The 18,098-nt window shown below is 48.8% G+C and overlaps 1 long non-coding RNA gene across 1 annotated transcript; it reads left to right on the forward strand.

Moving 5' to 3' along the window:
- The first annotated feature begins 4,786 nt into the window (after positions 1 to 4,786).
- Positions 4,787 to 12,514, forward strand: LOC144369475 (uncharacterized). The gene is made up of 2 exons (XR_013429294.1): positions 4,787 to 6,242; positions 6,617 to 12,514. It is a non-coding gene; the product is annotated as an uncharacterized LOC144369475 (long non-coding RNA).
- Positions 12,515 to 18,098: the final 5,584 nt, after the last annotated feature.

Consider the following 18,098-nt stretch of genomic DNA (forward strand, 5'->3'; position numbering starts at 1 on the left):
TTCTCTAAACAGTAATTATTCAACAAAACCAAAGGGGAGTGTTCCGTGAGGATGCTGTTTGCAAACATTTGCTGGTTACCATGTTTGAGGTGGCAGCGCGCAGGACCCTGGCTTCTGTCTCTCCAAAGGACGCGCCGGGGCCAGCGGGGCCTTCTCCCTGGGGCCTGCCTCGCTCAGGGGCGCTCTCGGCAGGACCTCGGAGCGCGTCTCCCCTCGCTCCCATCCCGCTCTCCTGGGACCGTCATGCTTTGTCCCCGTTGCAGGGTCTGGAATCCTGGCACCTGGTCAGTGTGTTGGGGTGCCAGAGCGCCAGGTTTGGGCACAGCACTTGGACTCACCATCCTGTGGCTCCTTTGCCAGGGACCAGTGTCTCCTGGAGGGACTGTGGGGAGGATGAGGCAGAGCTCAGGGGACTGCCCGTGTGCCCTCAGGAGGGACCCAGGCCGTGGGTCTGCAGCACCCTAGGAAGCCCACGGAGGGCCAGGTGGCAGAGCTGTGCCGTCTGTTTCCTGGGGGCACCTCTGTGCACCCAGGGCATGGGATGCCCAGAGGAGGGCAGCAGCAGAAGGGCAGGATACACCAAGGTGACTCCAGTCTGCGGGGACAGCACCGGGAGCAGTGGGGCTGGGTTGGGGGCATGAGCTGTGGTGGGCAGCAGCTCGCTGGACTGGCCTGAGGCTGCAGTGGCTCCTCTGTGGGACAGAGCTGGGGTGCTCGGCCATGTTCCTAGAGGACCTATTATTGGGGAACTGGACCCGAGAAGGACCTCTCTCCTCCTCTCTCTCTTCCCCTGTTTCTCTGCTTACCCCTCTCTTCCCTCAGCTGTGATCTGTGGACTCATTTGAGGTGGGGGGTAGTGGGTTCAGTATGGGCCCCAGGGCTCTCTGAATCTTGGGAGGATGCCTGGTAGGTGCACTTAGAGTTCACACCTACCAGAGTTTGACAGCCACTCTCTGAAGCCACAGTCGTCTCTTCCCCTGGGTGCAGAGGTGTGTGTGTGTGTGTGTGTGTGTGTGTGTGTGTGTGTGTGAGAGAGAGAGAGAGAGACAGAGAGAGAGAGAGAGGTGTGAGTGTGAGTCCAGAAACTGCAAGATGGGCCTGCAGGGTGGAGGCCTGGTGTGTGCAGGGTGGAGGCCTGGTGTGTGCAGGGTGGAGGCCTGGTGTGTGCAGGGTGCTCAGTTAATATTGACTTAGGGAGGGAGGGAGGGAGGACTTAATTTTAAAAAGTAAAGATGGCATTAAGGAACACTGAGATCTGACCCATGGGTATAAAGTTATATAAGACCCCCTGGGTTACCTACGATGTGCACCATGGAGCCCGTGTCGACGGATGGCCAGGAAGACGCAGGCTGGCCTGTGAGGCTGACCCCTTTGTGGAGCCTTTGTAGGGAAAGGCGGATGCCTCAGCTCCCGCCCGAGGCCTGGCAGGATCCCTCCTGCTCTAGGGAGGTCAGTCTTGTTCTCTTCAGGCCTCAGCTGGCGGGATGAGGCCCACCCTGTGAGGGGGGCCAATTTACTCTCACTCTACTGATTTATGATTAGATCTCCCCAAAACACCCTCATGGGAACACCCAGAATACCCTTTGACCCAGCCATGTCGACATAAAATTGATCATTGCAGCCTCTAAAACGTTATCTTTCAGGTGGTCAGAAGCTTCTCTGGCTGCAGAAAGCTAAGGCCGCGTGAGGCTCCACAAGGTGTCAGCCTCACAGGCCAGCCTGCGTCTTCCTGGCCATCCGTCGACATGGGGTCTCCATGGTGCACATCGTAGATAACCCAGGGGGTCTTATATAACTTTATTCCCATGGGTCAGATCTCAGTGTTCCTTAATGCCAGTCTTTACTTTTTAAAATTAAGTCCTCCCTCCCTCCCTAAGTCAATATTAACTGAGCACCCTGCACACACCAGGCTCTTGGCCAGGGGCTGGGGAATCAGAAATGGAGATACCCTTGCTGCCTGCAATGAGCTTAGAGTCCAAAAGGCCTCTGTGCAGAGGGGCCATGGTGCAGAACTGCCACCGGTGTCCCGGAGCTGCGGACTCCCTCCCCTTCTCTCAATCCTCGGCAATGGTGGGGATCAGCTCTCAGCCTGCAGCGCCCCGTCCTCCGGCAGTGCCACTTCCTTCTGTGTTGCCTCTTTCCCTCTGTGCAGAGGTGCCTCGTTCTTTTTCTCCTAAAGCTGGGGTTGAGGACCCCAGCACTGATAGCACACACAGACCCCAACCCAGACCTCTGAGTCAGACTCTGCCTGGGAACAAGATCTGCCGGTGATTCCTGCAGTTCCCATCACGCCCTGCAGGTGGAAAGAAAAATTTCCATGTGGGATTCCAGAAGAATGGATGGCTTGGTCCTGGGGCTGCCCTGCTCGGGATGATTTTAAGCAAGTGTAAGAGGTTGGAATTTTTTCCTGGGTGAGGTGCCCTCTTCTTGGGCTCAGAGGGAGGCAGCCTGGCATCTGCTGGCGATAGGGAATGGCAAGGGCAGGCTGCCGGGAGGCCAGCTCATCTTTGACCCCCCACCGACTCCTGGAGTGATCTTGGGCCACACGCTTCTCCACGATAGTTTTCTCTGTTATAATACGGGGATGATTAAGAAAGAAAAAGTCTGGGTTTTGGGGGAATGAGCAGGCCCATAGCTAGTGGGTATCTGCATGATGTGGGCACGGCCATGACCGTAGGACAGGCAGTGGGTGGCACTGGAGGGAGTCAAAGTTCAGGAGTTGGATCTGGGGAACTCCTGGCTCCTCATCTTCAAAGTGAGGATAGCACCTGCTCAGGGCTGTCTTGCGGGTTAAATGAGATTATGCATGCCAAACGCCCAGCAGGAGCTGCTATTTTTGTAAAAACAATTGGTTTGGGCAACCACCCTGTGGACGCAGAGCTGGCACTCAGCTCCAGGGCACCAGCACCTGACTCATGCCCAGAGACAGGAGGCGCAGGTGGAGGGAGGGGCCACTTGTGACTGTGGCAGTGTCTTCTAGATTGTTCTGCAGGACATTCAGACCTAGATTCTCGAGAGAATCTGTAAGGAGTGCAGAAATTAACATGGCATGCTGCTAAGTGGATTTCTTCCTCTTCAAGGTAATGGCAGCTAGGAGGGTCGCCGGGGTGATGGGTTTTCTATTTCAAAGAACCTAATGTAGTAAGGTCGCCTATAACTATTCTGTCATAGAAGGGGAGCCTCCTCCAGGAAATTTTGCTGATGGGTTTTGCTCCTTTTGGATCCGTATTTCCAAAGCCGATTTTACCTTGTGCCTCTGGTGATTGGGCAAGATGGGGAAGCCACCGCCTGTATTCAGAACAAAATTCACAGAGCACACGGTCACTTTTGCTCCTTTATTAGGGTCTTCTCAAGAACTGAAGGAGAGATTAAAAAAAAAAGAAAAAAGAAAAGAAAAGAGTTCTTGAGTCACTGAAGCATTGGATTAGGTGGTTTGGGATCCTCTGGGATCCTGCAGCTGAGGAGCAGAGTCAGCTGCTGGCCAGGCCCTTAATTCCTGAGGTCTTATTCAGTAAGTGCCTACTGGGTGCACTGAAGGTCATGTGCTGGGAGCCATGGAGGGAGGGATGGTGGGATGTGCTGATGAAGGGGACGTGGACCTTGTCCTCCTAAGCCAGGATGGCAGGCTCTGGGCGAGGCTTGGGCTGCTGTGGAATACAGCTGCGGTCAGGAGATATGTGTGGGGAGGGCTGGGTCAGCGCCAGCCGTGAGGAGGGCCTGGGGAAACGGTGACCTACGATGGGCTCTTGAAGGAAGGGAAGGACCCAGAAGAAAGCCCCGGGGAACAGGCCTGTTCCCCTGGGGTGGGTGCCGTCAGCTGGCCAGAGCTGAGCGGCCTGGAGAGACCTGGGCAGGGGCTGGGGGAAGCAGCAAAACCAGAGAGGTGCCTGGCCGCATTCCCGGCGGCTGGTCCAGCCCCGAGGGTTTGCGCCTCCCCTGGGCCTGGGGTGAGCTGAGGAGCCGTTCTGCCCAGCCTCTCGGGCTCCTGTTCCCCGGCAGCAGGAAGGCCCTCCTCAGAGCGGCTCTGTTCTAGGCCAGAGTTCTCCAGGCTTCTGTGGGGCTTCCTCACGTCCCTGATGCGCCTCCCGTGGGTCTCCAGCCCCAGCCAGATCTGGCCAGGAGCAATCCTGGGCCTTGTTCCTCCAACCAGGATGCTCTCACCTGGCCCAGAGCCACAGCCATAAACCCAGTGCTGTCCGCGGTGCCCCAGGGACGTCAACCTGCCAGACCAGAGGGTCAGGAGTGCCAGGACTTGAGGAGGGAGGCTTTGCCCGGAATGTGCTGGAAGGAAGCACGCGAGTCCCTGGACGCTCTGCGGCAACACGAGGGGCTCCTGGGTCACTGTGATGTGGTCAGACACCAACCAGCAAAACCCCACGATGGAATGACTGGAACCTGGCAGGGACAGAGGGTCCAGCTCGGAGTCGCAGTCCTGCTGGGGACCTCACAGGGAGGGGACGGGAAGGCTCCACACAGGGGGCACCTCCTCCTGCCCTGGATTCTGTGACCGCCCCCACTCTTCACTTGGTTTCCCAGAGCGTCTGCCCAGGGCCACACCGTCCATCCTGGGCAGGGTGCTGCGCCGGCCCTCACCTGCCCTCCCAGCCCTCAAGTGGAGCAGCCCCTACTGGCCGCTGCGGTGTACCTGGTGTACCTGTGGGCGACTTACCCACGCCAGCGTGGGACCTGTGACTCGCTTCCACGGGATTTGAAAGATGAAGCCAAAACGTTTATTTTGTCCCAGAACATAAAACTGATCCACGTTCAGAGCTCATAGCACACAATTTGGAAAACGAGGGGGGTGGGTGGGGGAGGGGCGGGGGAGAGTGTGTATTTTGTAGTGTCGACCTACATTCCTTTTTTCTCTGTCTCTACATTTATTTCCACCTTCACCTTCCTTTGGCCAAACTGGATTTTTCTCCGCAAGCAGCTCTGAAGCCACTGACTTTCCATTCGTCCTGTCTTATGAACCCGCTTCCTTGTGAGATGACCTTCGAGGGCCACACCCCTGGTGGCTGCCTGTGTCTCTCGTCAGTGCTTCCTCAGGCCCGCTCAGCCCTGTCCCTGGGGTGGGCAGGGGCCTGGAGTGACCGTGGGTGCAGCCCTCGGCCTCCTGGGCTGAGCCCCGGGACCCCTGCCAATGCCTTGGTGTTTCCATTCCTGTTTGCTCCCAGGACTCCCGTCGGCCTCGGCCCAGCCTGCGCTTGCTGCCCTGAGTCCTGATGGTTTTGACGGGATCCAAGCCATGGGCCGCCCTGTCGTTGTCCCGTGGAACCTCCTGTCTCTGGTGCCAGCTCTGCGCTCACCTTCCAGGCCCATTGGCTGTGCCTGCTCCTACCTGATGCGCAGCCCTGTGCTGCCTGCCCATCCCAGGCCACACGCCCCAGGGCAGTCCCTGTTCTTGTTCCAACCATGGCTTTCCGATCACCCTGAGGTTGGAGGCGTGCACTGAAGAAGCCCCACCCGGTTGGTGCATTTCCTGCCCTGACCTTGTCCAGGACTCCCTGTGTGAAATCTAAGGAGGTGAGGAGTGCTAGGAGGCCTGGATGTGCATGTCCCCAAGGGCATTGGGAGGAGAGGGAACCACCATCTGCTGGCACCTCTTGGGATTTGGGCTCTGGCATGGACAGCTGCATGTGGGCTAAGGTCTGGTGGTGGACCTGGGATTTGGGCTGCCTATCACACCTTGCAGGTGGCCTAGGTCTCCACTCACAGGGTGCCTGAGCCTGGGCACTTTCTAATGAACAGAAACTTACATGGTTCACAGTTCTGGAGGCCGGGCAGTCCAAGATGCAGGCGGCTGCATCTGATGAGGACCCTCCTTCTGTGTCACAACAGAGTGGGGGGCGTCACAGGAGGGGGCATCCTCGATTTTATAACAAGCTCACTCTCAGGACCCACACTAACCTGGCAGGAGGGCTCCACCCTTAGAGCCCGTGTGCCTCTGAATGCTCCCTTCTTGCCCTGTCCCATTGGGGGTCACGTTCTAATCTCGTGGACTCTGGGCAGCCTGTGGGAGGGTACCCTGACCCCTTGTAACCCACAGGTCTGGACCCAGCATGGTACTGAGCACACAACCCAGAGGGACTTGATCTGGGTGACCCTGTGAGAGGCCACACAGCTGGCTGCTCATGGCCAGAAAGCCAATCCGCAGTCCCGGGGCTGGACTGACCGTGCAGCCTTAGCCAGGTCCTAGCCACTCCATGGTCGAGACTCACGCCAGCTGGGCTCACAGTACTGAGGTATCCATCAGACGGCAGCTCATTATTATTGTTGTTTTATTGTTCTACCGTGTCAGTGAGGTGTGATTCCTAGGCCGAGGGTACATGTGTTTGATGTGTACAACCTGATGAGTTTGGAGGTGAGTATATTTCTGTGAAACCATCACCACAATCTATGCTGCAAACATTTCCACATCCCTGTGGAAATGTTTACTCTTGCCCACCGTCATCATCGGATGGTATCACCTTATGTTCTATTTTTTGTGATAAGGGCACTTAACCTAAGACTACCCCTTTAACAAACTTTTAAGTATATAATAAAGTATAGATAACTACAGGCGCCGTGCTGTACAGAAGTTTTCTAGGACTTGCTCATCTTTTTCTTTTTCTTTTAGGGACAGAAGACTCCATTGGGACATAATTATAAAAGCATGGAATATATCTTGTTCTAATTCAGTTCCCAGTACCTCTCCTTCCCCTTACCTCCCCGATTTGATCTTTCTGTCATTTGCCCATAGTTACTTTTTTAAAAGTTAATTTCTTATGGGTGTCCATGACGGTGAGACTCATGGTGGTGTATTCATGTATGTATGTAGGAAAGATATGTCCGATTCAGTCCACTGTCTTTCCCTTCATTTCCCTTTGTCTGTTCCTCTGAACTTCTGTTCCCACACCCACCTCCCTTATGTGCTTAACTTCTGCATATCAGAGAAAACACTCAACCTTTGGTTTGTTGGGATTGGCTTATTTCACTTAGCGTGGTAGTCTCCAGATCCATCCGTTTACTGGCAAATGTCATAGACCCATTCTTAATGGCTGAGTAAGAGCCATTGTATGCACACACCACATTTTCTTTACCCGTAGGACTCATCGTTCATAACTGAAACTGTGTACCCTTTGACCATTAGCTCCTTTTCCGCCTCTCCTCATTCCCAACAACCAGGGTTCTACTCTTTCCCTCCGCATTGGACTATTTATTTTTCCCAGATTTATTGGAAAACAAAAATCATATAAGTTTAAGTTATAAAATCTGATGTTTTGAAAATGAAATGGACATGACAATCCAACTAATTAACTTATTCATCACCTTACCTAGCCTCCCATGTTATGTTTCTGTGTGTGTGTGTGTTGGGGGTGGGTGAGAACGCTGAAGACCCACATCTTAGCAGACGTCAAGCACACGTGTTATCATCACCCGTAGCCACCGAGCCGAGCCTTGGTTCTCTAGAACTCACTGGGACCAGCAGCCCACCCTGCCCCAGCCCTGGCAGCCACCATTCTGCTCTCTGCTTCTGGGAGTCAGCCCTTTCGGGTCCACACGAGGGAGCCCAGCGGTGTTTGTCCTTCTGTTTCTGCCATTTCCCTTGGCACAACGCCCTCCAGGTTCACCCACATCCTCACAAGCGATGGGACTCCCTTCCCTTTGGAAGAGGCTGTGTGCGTGTGTACATTCGCTGTTTCCTTTATCCCTCGTCGGTCAGCGGACACTAGTTGTTCTTGCTCTTGTGAATGATGCTGCCTGGTAACTGGCAGCTCTTCAAGGCCCTGATTTCAAGTTCTTTGAATATATATGCACAAGTGGATTTCTGGATCACACGGCAGTTCTGTTTTCCGTTTCAGGGAACCTCCACAGGGTTTTCCGTAGTGGCCACCTGATTTACATTCCCACCAACAGGACGCAGGTGTTGCCTTTTCCCCATCCTTGCTAACATTTGATATCCTTTTATTCAACATTTTTAGTTATGGATGAACACAATACCCTTGTTTTACTTGTTGATTTTTTTTCTTTTATGTGGTGTTGAGGATCAAACCCAGTTCTTCACACACTTGGCAAGCGCCCTGCCACTGAGCGTCAACCACAGTCTTATTATCTTTTTTTTTTTTTTAAAAAAAAACAGCAATCATCCTACCAGGCCCGGTGTGATAGCTGACTATGGTTTTATTTGCATTTCTCTGATGATTAGTGTTGTTCAGTACATTTTCATATACCTGATGGTCTTCCCTGAAGAAATGTGTATTCAGAGTATTTGCCCACTTTTCAATTGAGTTATTATTATTATTGCTATTGAGTTGTAGGACTTCCTTATATGTTTTGGGTGTGAACTTTGTATCAAATATGTGGTTTCCTGATATTTTCTGCCATTCTAAAGATGTCCTTTCATTTTTTCAAACTTTATTTGTTCTCTTTAGTTATCTCACATAACCTCCCATATTATGTGTGTGTGTGTGTGTGTGTGTGTGTGTGTGTGTGTGTGTGGTGAGAACACTGAAGATCTACTATCCTAGCAGGCGCCAAGCACACATGTGTTATTATCACCTGTAGCCACCAAGCCGAGCATGTAGAATGTATTTTGGACATAGAATCCATACATGGAATATACCTTCCCATTCTGTGTTTGTACATGAGGTGGAGTTACTCTGGTTGTATATTCATATAGAACATAGAAAAATATGTCCAATTCATTATAAATGTCTTTCCCATTCCCATCCCCCCTCCCCTCCCTTCATTCCTCTTTGTCTAATCCAGTGAACTTTATCACCCCACCCCATTGCTTATTGTGAGTCAGCAACTGCATATCAGAGGGACTATTTGGCTTTGGTTTTTTGAGATTGGTTTATTTCACTTAACATAATAGTCTCTAGTTTCATCCATCTACCAACAAATGCCATAATTTCTTTTCTCTTTATGACTGACTAATATTCCATTGTACACAACACATTTTTTTAATCTATTCATCTCTTGAAGGGCACCTATGTTGGTTCCATAACTTAGCTATTGTGAATTGAGCTGCTATAAACACTGATGTGGCTGCATCACTGGAATATGCTCTTTTTAAGTCCTCTGCGTATAAATAAACCAAGGAGTGGGATAGCTGGGTCAAATGGTGGTTCCATTCCCAGTTTTCTGAGGAATCCATACTGCTTTCCAGAGTGTTGCACTAAATTGCAGTCCCACCAGCAATGTGTGAGTGTGCCTTTTCCCCTCATCCTCCCTAGCATTTGTTGTTACTTGTATTTTTGATGTTTGCCATTCTGACTGGAGTGAGATGAAACCTCAGTGTAGCTTTAATTTGCATTTCTCTAATTGATGCCCTTTATTTAGATTTCTATTTCCTTTGCTGAGCCAAAGCTTTTTAGTTTGGCATCATCTCACTTGTCTGCTTTTGGGTCTGCACTCTTGCTCTGTAGTTCTGTCCAAATCAGTTGTTTCTTTATGGATTTGCTGTCTGGAAGGTCCATCTATTGCAGTATGGTCTTGAATAGTCTAAAAAATTTGTCAAATTTGTTTATGCTAAAAAAACCAACTCTTGGCTTTGGTGTTTTTTCTATTTTTCTCTTTTCTGTTTTATTTATGTCTGCTCTCATCTTATAACTTCCATCGTTCTACTGACTTGGTCTGCTTTTATTCTACTCACTTGAGGTGTGACATTAGGTGGTTTAGTTGAGGGCTTCCCCACGATTGTGTTTTTGCTGTCTCCGTGTTTTGGTGTGTTGTGTTTTAGTTTAAGTTGTCCTGAGATGTTGTATAACTTGCCCTTTGAGTTCTTCTTCGACTCACTGATTGTTCAAGAGTATTGTTTAATTTCTAAGTTCTTGTAAATCTTCCTGTTTGACTTGGATCCTTAACTTCTAATTTCATTTCATCGTTGGAAAAGGAACGATTTCGACTTTCTTAAACATTTTAAGATCTTTTTGGTGACCTAGCATGTTATCCACACTGGGGGATGTTCTGGGGGCTCTTGAGAAGGATGCTGCCCCGTGTTGGGTGGAATGTTCTCGGATGTTCTGCAGAGTTGCTCAGTCTCTTGCTCCCTAGTGCTCTTCGGCCTGGACAGCAGACTCGTCACTGAGAGCGCAGGACTGAGTCTTCCTGCAGTGACTGCATGGCTGCTGTTGATCTCTTCAGATCTGTAAATATCTGCTTGACATCCTTAGGTACTAAGACGTTGGACGCTTACATGTGAATCATTGCTAGATCTTCCTGTTGAATTGAGCCTTTGGTTATTATTTAACGTCTTCTTTCTTGTGGGGTTCTTGACTGAAAGTGTTTGATTGATGTAAATACAGCTACTCTTTCTTTCTTTTGGTTTCCATTTGAATGAACTCCCTTTTTATATCCCTTCGCTTTCAGCGTGTATGTGCCTTCACTCTAGAGTACGTGTCTTTTAGACAGTGTGTAGCTGCATCTTCAAAAAATCCACTCAGCCACTCTGCTTGTTTTGATTGGTGGGTTAATCCATTCATATTTGAAGTGACTATTTATGATTCAGGACCGATGGTTGCCATTTTGTTCACTGTTTTCTGTCTTGAACTTCTTTCATTTTTGTTTCTCTCTTCCTCTCTGTTGTCCACCTTTGTGATGTGATTTTTTTTGCGGGGGGGTACTGGGGATTGAACTCAGGGGCACTCGACCACTGAGCCATATCCCCAGCCCTGTTTTGTATTTTATTTAGAGACAGGGTCTCAGTTGCTTAGTGCCTCGCTGTTGCTGAGGCTGGCTTTGAATCGTGATCCTCCTGCCTCAGCCTCCTGAGCTGCTGGGAGTGATTTGATATTTTTGAGGTGACATGCTTTGTGATAATTTTCTTTTTTCTTTTTTGTAGGTTTTTTTCTTTGTGGTGACCATGAAGTTTGCATAAAACCTTTTACAGTCTGCTACAGATTGACACCGCCCTAATTTCAATCGCATGCAATTTGTTTATAGTGTGTATCTATTCACAAATTATAGCTGTTCTTTTTCTTTTAATATTTTTTTAGCTGTAGATGGACACAATCCCTTCATTTCACTTACTTATTTTTATGTGGTGCTGAGGATAACCCAGCGCCTCATGCGTGCCAGGCAAGTTCTCTACCACTGAGCCCCAGCCCCAGCCCAGAAATCACAGCTGTTCTTAATGCTTTGTCTTTTAACTTTCCTATGAGGGTTAAAACGATTAAGCACCACCGATTGAAGTGTTGTATCACTCTGTGTTGTCTGCATAGTTACCTTTGCAGTGAGACGGATGATTCCATATGCTTTTGTATGGCTGCCTAGCATTCTTTCAGGAAAAAGTCTCTGTAGCACTGATTATGAGGCAGGTCTAGGGGTGACAAACCCCCTCCATTTACTTCTTTTTTGTTTTTAAAGGCTAACTGGCTGTGTGGCGTTCTTGGGTGACAGTTCTTTCTTTCTGCATGTTGAGCACACCATCTCGCTCTCTGCTGGGCTCAGGGTTTCTGCTGGGAACCTGTTGACAGTCTCCTGGGGACCACTTTGAGTCACCCTTATGCTGCCTTCAACATTTCTTTGGCTTTTGAGAATTTGAGCATGATGCATCTCAGGGCAGACCTCCTAGGTCTGGCCTGTGTGGTGTCCTTTGTCCTTCATGAGTCTGTATGGACATATTCCCCTGACAGTGTCCAATAAGTCCCATAGTTTTCTTCACTTTTCTCATTCTTTTTTTTTTTCTATTATCTTCTCTCCATGGATAACTGAAAATGACCTCTTTGAGACCACTGTTTATTTCTTCTGCTTGCTCTAGCCTCTGTTGATGTTCTCCCGATCTTACAGAGTTGAGCTGGCGGGCGAGATCCACCACGTGCTGTCTGTAGCGGCCTGTGGGCTGTGGTCTGTGGGAGCTTGCAGGGCACCATCTGCAGGGCACACACAGGCCAGGGGTCTGTGGGTGGGCCAGCTGGTTGTTGGGGTCCATCGATGGGCTGGCTGGTGTTTGTGGGTAGGCCAGCTGGCTGGTAATGTTTGTATACAAGCTTTCTGGGGAAAAATTATATATTTTTTGGATATTTCTGCCTTAATATGAATGTGCATGATTGCTATTGAGGTTGGACATCTTTTTAAATTTACTTTCCATTTATATTTCTTCTCTGAAATATCTGTTCACATTCATTCCCAAATTTCATGTTGGGTTTTTGCTCCTTTTGAATGTGTAGGTGTTCTTTGTTTTTTCTTTATATTAATAGTTTTATTGTTACATATGCTGCAAATACTTTCTATCAATCTGTCAATGATCTTTTAACTTTGTTTATGAAGCCCATGATACAAGATTTTTATGTTATGTGATTGAATTTGTCAATGTTTTTTTTCCCCATCAATTTAAAAATGTTTTTTGTATATAGTTGTTCCTTAATATCCATGGGGTTTGGTTCTAGAGTGCCTCATGCATATATTAGTAAGTGCTTTAATCTTTTATGTAAAATGGCATAATTATTTGCATATGACTTATGTAATTCTCCCATAGACTTTAAATAATTTCTGAATTACATATGATATCCCATAAATTATTAATGTTACATATGTACTTGTTATTCTGTATTCTTTAGGAAATTATGACAAGAAAAAAAAAGTCTGTACATGTTCATTACGGATGCAGCAATTAGAGGCCTAACTACATTGTACACATCAGCAAGGACATCATTTTGGGGGTGGGTGAGTACCAGGGATTGAACCCAGGGGCCACATCCACTGAACCACTTCCCCAGCCCTTTTAAAATTTTTTATTTTGAGATAGGGTCTTGCTAAGTTGTTGAGGATGGCTTTGAACTTGTCATCCTCTGGCCTCTGTCTATCGAGCCACTGGGATTACAGGCATGTGCCACCACATCTGGCAAGAACACTGTTTAAAATTAATTTATTTATTTACTTATTCTCATTAGGTATACATGACAGCAGAGTGCATTTTGATTCGTTGTACACAATTGCAGCACAACTTTTCATTTCTCTGGTTGTGCGCAATGTAGTGTCGCATCATATGTGCAGTTATACGCTACCTAGGGTAGTGATGTCCATGTCATTCCACCATCTTTCCTGCCCCCAGGACATCATTTTTGATTCACAGTTGGTTGAATCTGTGAATGTGGAACCCACAGATATAGATGTTGATGTATTTTGTTTTGAAACTTTTAGTATTAAAATATTACTTTGTGAATTACTTAAATTTCATTTTTCTACGGCATGAGGTAGGGTTCAACATTAAGAAATAATTTCTAAGTTCTTATACCATTTATTGACGGGGTCAGGATTTTCTTACTGATTGGAAATCTCTCTTGCTCTGGTTGTCTTTTGCTGGATAACAAATGACTCTACACTTCGTGGCATAGAACAGCTATCACTTTATTAGGCTCATGAATTCTGTAGATTGAGAATTTGGGTGGAATGTGGATCATTGGTCTCTGCTCCACAATGGCTGGGGTGACCTGAATGGCTGGGGTGACGTCAGCAGTGGAGGGCTGGAATCACCTTAGGATGACTCCAAAGTTGGGCTCAGCTGGAGACAGTCCCTGGAGCACTCTACTGGGCCTCTGTGAGGCTGTGTGGAGGCCTCGGGTGGCTCGACTTCTGGATGGGAGCTCAGGACACGAGATGTGAGTGCGCCACAGAACGAGGAGGAACCTGTGTGGCCTTCTCTGACCTCATATTGGAAGTCACGTGGCAGCACATTCACATGCCCACCCAGATTCAAAGAGACGGATCTAGACGCCACTTATCAATGGAAGAAGTGTCAATGGATTTGTAGCCATGCTTTAAAACTATTTCTTTATCTCTTGCCATATATTAAAATTCCATTCATAATAAATCTGTTTCTAGAGTCTAATGAATTCCACGGGTCTATTTGTTTAATACTGCACCAATATCTCATTGCTTTTATCTTTATAAATTGTCATATTTTGACATTTGATAGGGCAAGTCCTCCTTAGTAGTATTGATTTAAACTACATTTTTCTGAAGAATATATGTTTTATTTTGATAAGTTCCATGAGACTTCTTTCACTATTTTGATTGGGATTACATTAAATTTATAGATTAACTTGGAGGAAAATGGACATAATTGAAAATGGTGTCTGACCACCCAGGAACAAGATCTTCTGTTTTCCTTCCTGTGCTGGGGATTGTACTCAGAGCCAGGGCCTGGTGCACGCTGGGCAAGTGCTCTACCACTGAGCAACACCCCCAGCCCTCAAACATGGTGTTTTAATAAGAAAACGTTGATGACTTTCCTTACGCGGGTCTCACCCTTTCTTATTAGGCTGCCCTTCCTTCCTTCCTTCTTTCCTTCCTTCCTTCCTGTTTTCTTTCTTTGTTCTAATTAGTTATAGATGAGAGCAGAATGCGTTTTGATTCATTGTACACCAATGGAGCACAACTTTTCATTTCTCCAGTTATATACAATGTAGAGTATATTATGTATACATATGTGCAGTCATACATGTACCTAGGAATTAAGTCCTTATATTGTTCCTGCCCCAAAGCCGCCTCCACTTCTGACCCTCCCCTTTGTCCAAAATTCCTCCATTTTTCTAATCCCCACCTCCTCATTATGGACCAACATCTACTTATCAGAGAGAATATTTGGCCTTTGTTTTTTGGGGCTTGGCTTACTTCACTTAGTGTGATGTTCTCCAACTCCATCCATTTACCTGCATATGCCATAATTTTATTCTGTTTTAATGCTGAATAGTATTACATTGTGTGTGTTTCTTTATCCATTCATATATTGAAGGGCACCTAGGTTGGTTCCACAGTTTAGCTATTGTGAATTGAGCTGCTACAAACATTGATATGGCTGCATCACTGTAGTATGCTGATCTTAAGTCCTCTGGGTGTAAACCAAGGAGTGGGATAACTGGGTCAAATGGTGGTTCCACTCCAAGTTTTCTAAGGAATTTCCTTACTGCTTTCCAGAATCAGAAAGGCAATTATCAAGAATACAAGCAATAATAAGTGTTGACGAGGATGTGGGGGAAAGGCACATTCATAGATTGATGGTGGGACTGCAATTGGTGCAAGCACTCTGGAGGCAGTATGGAGATTCCTTAGGCGGCTTCTTACAGATTTTTAAAGCTGCTGTTGTCAGAAATACTTTCTAAGTTCTGCTGCCCTGTGGTCAGGCTTTCCTTCTCCTGTCGTACTACTGTTACTTTCTACTTAGTATGATGACATTTTAAATGATTTCTTTATAAATTTTTGATTAGGAAGCCTTATTATCTGTAAACAGTGATTGCGTTTTTGTGCATCCATTAGGAGTTTGTGGAATTTTTACGGTGGGTACACATGATGTGCTGATGCCTCTTAGTTACGCCTGTGCTTCTTAGGAGGGATGTGGAAGCTGCTGAGTCCATTTGCCCCAGCCCTGACTGTCCCATGGAGCAACACAGCCCATACAGACAGGGTGGCTTGCCCATGGTCCCTAGCTGTTGCAGAAAGGGCTGGCCCTGGGCCCTGGGGTCTCCTGACCCCTGCATGGTGCTCTGCCCATCAAGGCGGGGGGGGGGGGATCCTCAGCCCCCAGCTTTCGTCAGCTGCCTTTGTTCTCCAGTAATGGTCTTGGGTGGTAGTTGAGTGCTTTGGTGACCTGTGTGTTATGCTCACAATAAACCAAGGGGCAAATGTGGGTTCGTTGTGACTTTCCCTAGAAACTTCCTAAGACCCTCGCATTCCTCAATCCAGCAGCAACCTTGTGCAAAGGAAAGAGGAAGGCCTTGGAGGCTGAAGGACGTCTGCCATTTGGGACATGTGGCCAGTCCCCTTGGTCCATTCCTCTGTGAAGGGGAAGAGTACTTTGGCTTCGGGCTTCCCGGGATAGCATGAGACGGTGACTGACAAGCATTCAGCACACACCAAGCTTTCCACGTGTGGCCGCCTGCCTGCGTCCTCTTCCTGCTCCCGATCATCCTTTCTCCTCATTTCATGCACCCCTTTCCTCCTCCTCCTTTTCCTTCTTTGCAAATAAATGTGTCTGCTGCTTCTGATTCAGCTACGTTCATCTCCTTAGTTCATGTGGGTTTGAAAATAGTGGTTGGCAATATTGACGCAGATGTCTTGTGAAAGAAATGCGGGTTGGGCCGGGGTCATTGAAAGTTGAAAGTCACCAGTATTATTGGTGATTTGATTTTGGGTCGGCAGAACAGGAAAACACCAACCTCAACAGAGGCCTGCTAAGTGCCACCCTGAAGGACTTCACAGCGCAGAAGGTGCGGTTGACTGGCAGCTCCCCAGGGGTGCCTGACCCCGACCCCCTTTTGCAGGCATGTGTGTTTCGGCTCCGGGAGTGATTGCCTGTTTTGCATGCACGTCCCTGTGAGTCACTTACGCCGACCCATCAGTCTTTGCACAGTCCTTCCAGAGGCTAAGATTGAAATGGCCAATAGCTCACCGCCTGCCCTGTTGCCCTTCCTGTCTCTAGAACATATCTCATGTACAGGGCCTGCCTGGCTTTGAGAGGAGTCTCTCTACACAGAGGGAGAGTCCCTTACAAACCCTTAGCAAGAACGCCAAGAGTCCACCTGTGTGGTGAGGCTGCATGGCCCTTACTGGCGGGGTACCTGGTGGATCCCCACTTCTGGCTGTGTAGACTGTGCCCTCTGCAGTGTGAAATTACCCAGAGCATTTCTCCAAATGCATGGTGTCAGGGCTGAGAGTCCGGCTCCATCTTTCAGCCGTGAACCCTGAGTGCTACCCAGGGCACCCTGCCTGGCCCATGTGCTTATGGATCTCCTAGGGTAGCTGCCAAGAAATACCAAAGGCACAGGGGCCCTCCCTCTGTCCCTACCTTCTCCCAGCCCCAGCCATCTATTGCTGGGGCCTCCTCTTCCTGTTGATAGGAAGAGCCAGGAGGAGCTGCCTGCTTGGCTTTCTGGACTCGTGGTTATGCTGTCACCAGGGACAGGGGACAGGTGCTGCCTGGGTGGGTGAAGAGCCAGTCAGAGGGGAGGGTGTGCAAGGCCCGGGTCACAGTCTCGGCAGAGAGGAAAAGAACAACACCTCCAAGGAGAGCTTCGCCCTGAGAGCTGACTCAGTCCTCGCTGTGACTTCACAGACAGGGGCCGTATTTCTGCCCAGCGCCCGGCTGAGGAAGTGGAGGCACCGAGTGGTTGGGTTTGCACCCTGGCCTCGCAGCTCGACGGTCAGAGAACCAGGATCCGGGCTCCAAAGGCTCTGCCATCTGACTTCACCCACCTCGCTGATCGGCCATGCCTCCAATAATGAGTGGGGGAGAAACATGCTCTGGACTTTTTAGAAAGTCATTAAATGAAGAATTAAATGATTACAATGGTTTCACTAATTTGTGATTCCATGAAAGATTGTGACATTTCTTTTAAAACCGAACTGATGCATGGTGGGCATGAACAGAAGTGTTTGTGAGCACTGTGGAGGGCCTGACGTCTTTTGCCCAAGTGGAACTGTTCCCTCTACTGAAACTCTGTAGCCTGGGCAGAGCTCCCTGGTCACCCCCAAGGGCGAGGTGTCCGAGTCTAGGCTTTTGTGCACAGAGTCGGTCCTGGTGCTCAGGCCGGAGTGCAGTCTGTTCTACCTGTGGGCTGTCCCACATGCAGGTGCTGCCGGGCATCCAGCCTGGTCCTGCCTGCCTGCATGCCCTGGGGTTGCCACTCAGCCCTCAGCCGTGAGCCGCACTGTCTGCCAGAGGATACACTGGCCCTTGCCTCCTCTGTCTTCTGGTGCTGTAACTTGTTTTTGCAGCCCGGGGAATTTATAAAGAACAGAGGTTTATTTCGGCTTTCAGTCCTGAAGACTGGAAGCCCCACAGCATGTTGCTGGCCTCAGCTCAACTTCTGGTGAGGACCTTCCTGTTGTGCCGGGAGATGGCGAGAGATGTTGGGAGGTGAGACAGAGTGAGTGTGCCAGAGAGAACATGCCTCCCACACTAACCCACAAATCCACCAGTTCATGAAGGGATTGGTCCATTAGTGAGGGCAGAGCCTTGGTGACACAATTGCTTCCCCTGAATCCTCAATTACCTTTAACACAAGACATTCAGTTTCCAACACACGCAATGAAATTTGGGGCACACCCAAACCATTGAAGTTGTTTTCGTAATTTTTACGACAGACGCTGGGTTTCTGATTCACGGGTCAGCCGTG

The sequence above is a fragment of the Ictidomys tridecemlineatus genome, chromosome 12, assembly GCF_052094955.1.
Source record: "Ictidomys tridecemlineatus isolate mIctTri1 chromosome 12, mIctTri1.hap1, whole genome shotgun sequence".
Classification (NCBI taxonomy): domain Eukaryota; kingdom Metazoa; phylum Chordata; class Mammalia; order Rodentia; family Sciuridae; genus Ictidomys; species Ictidomys tridecemlineatus.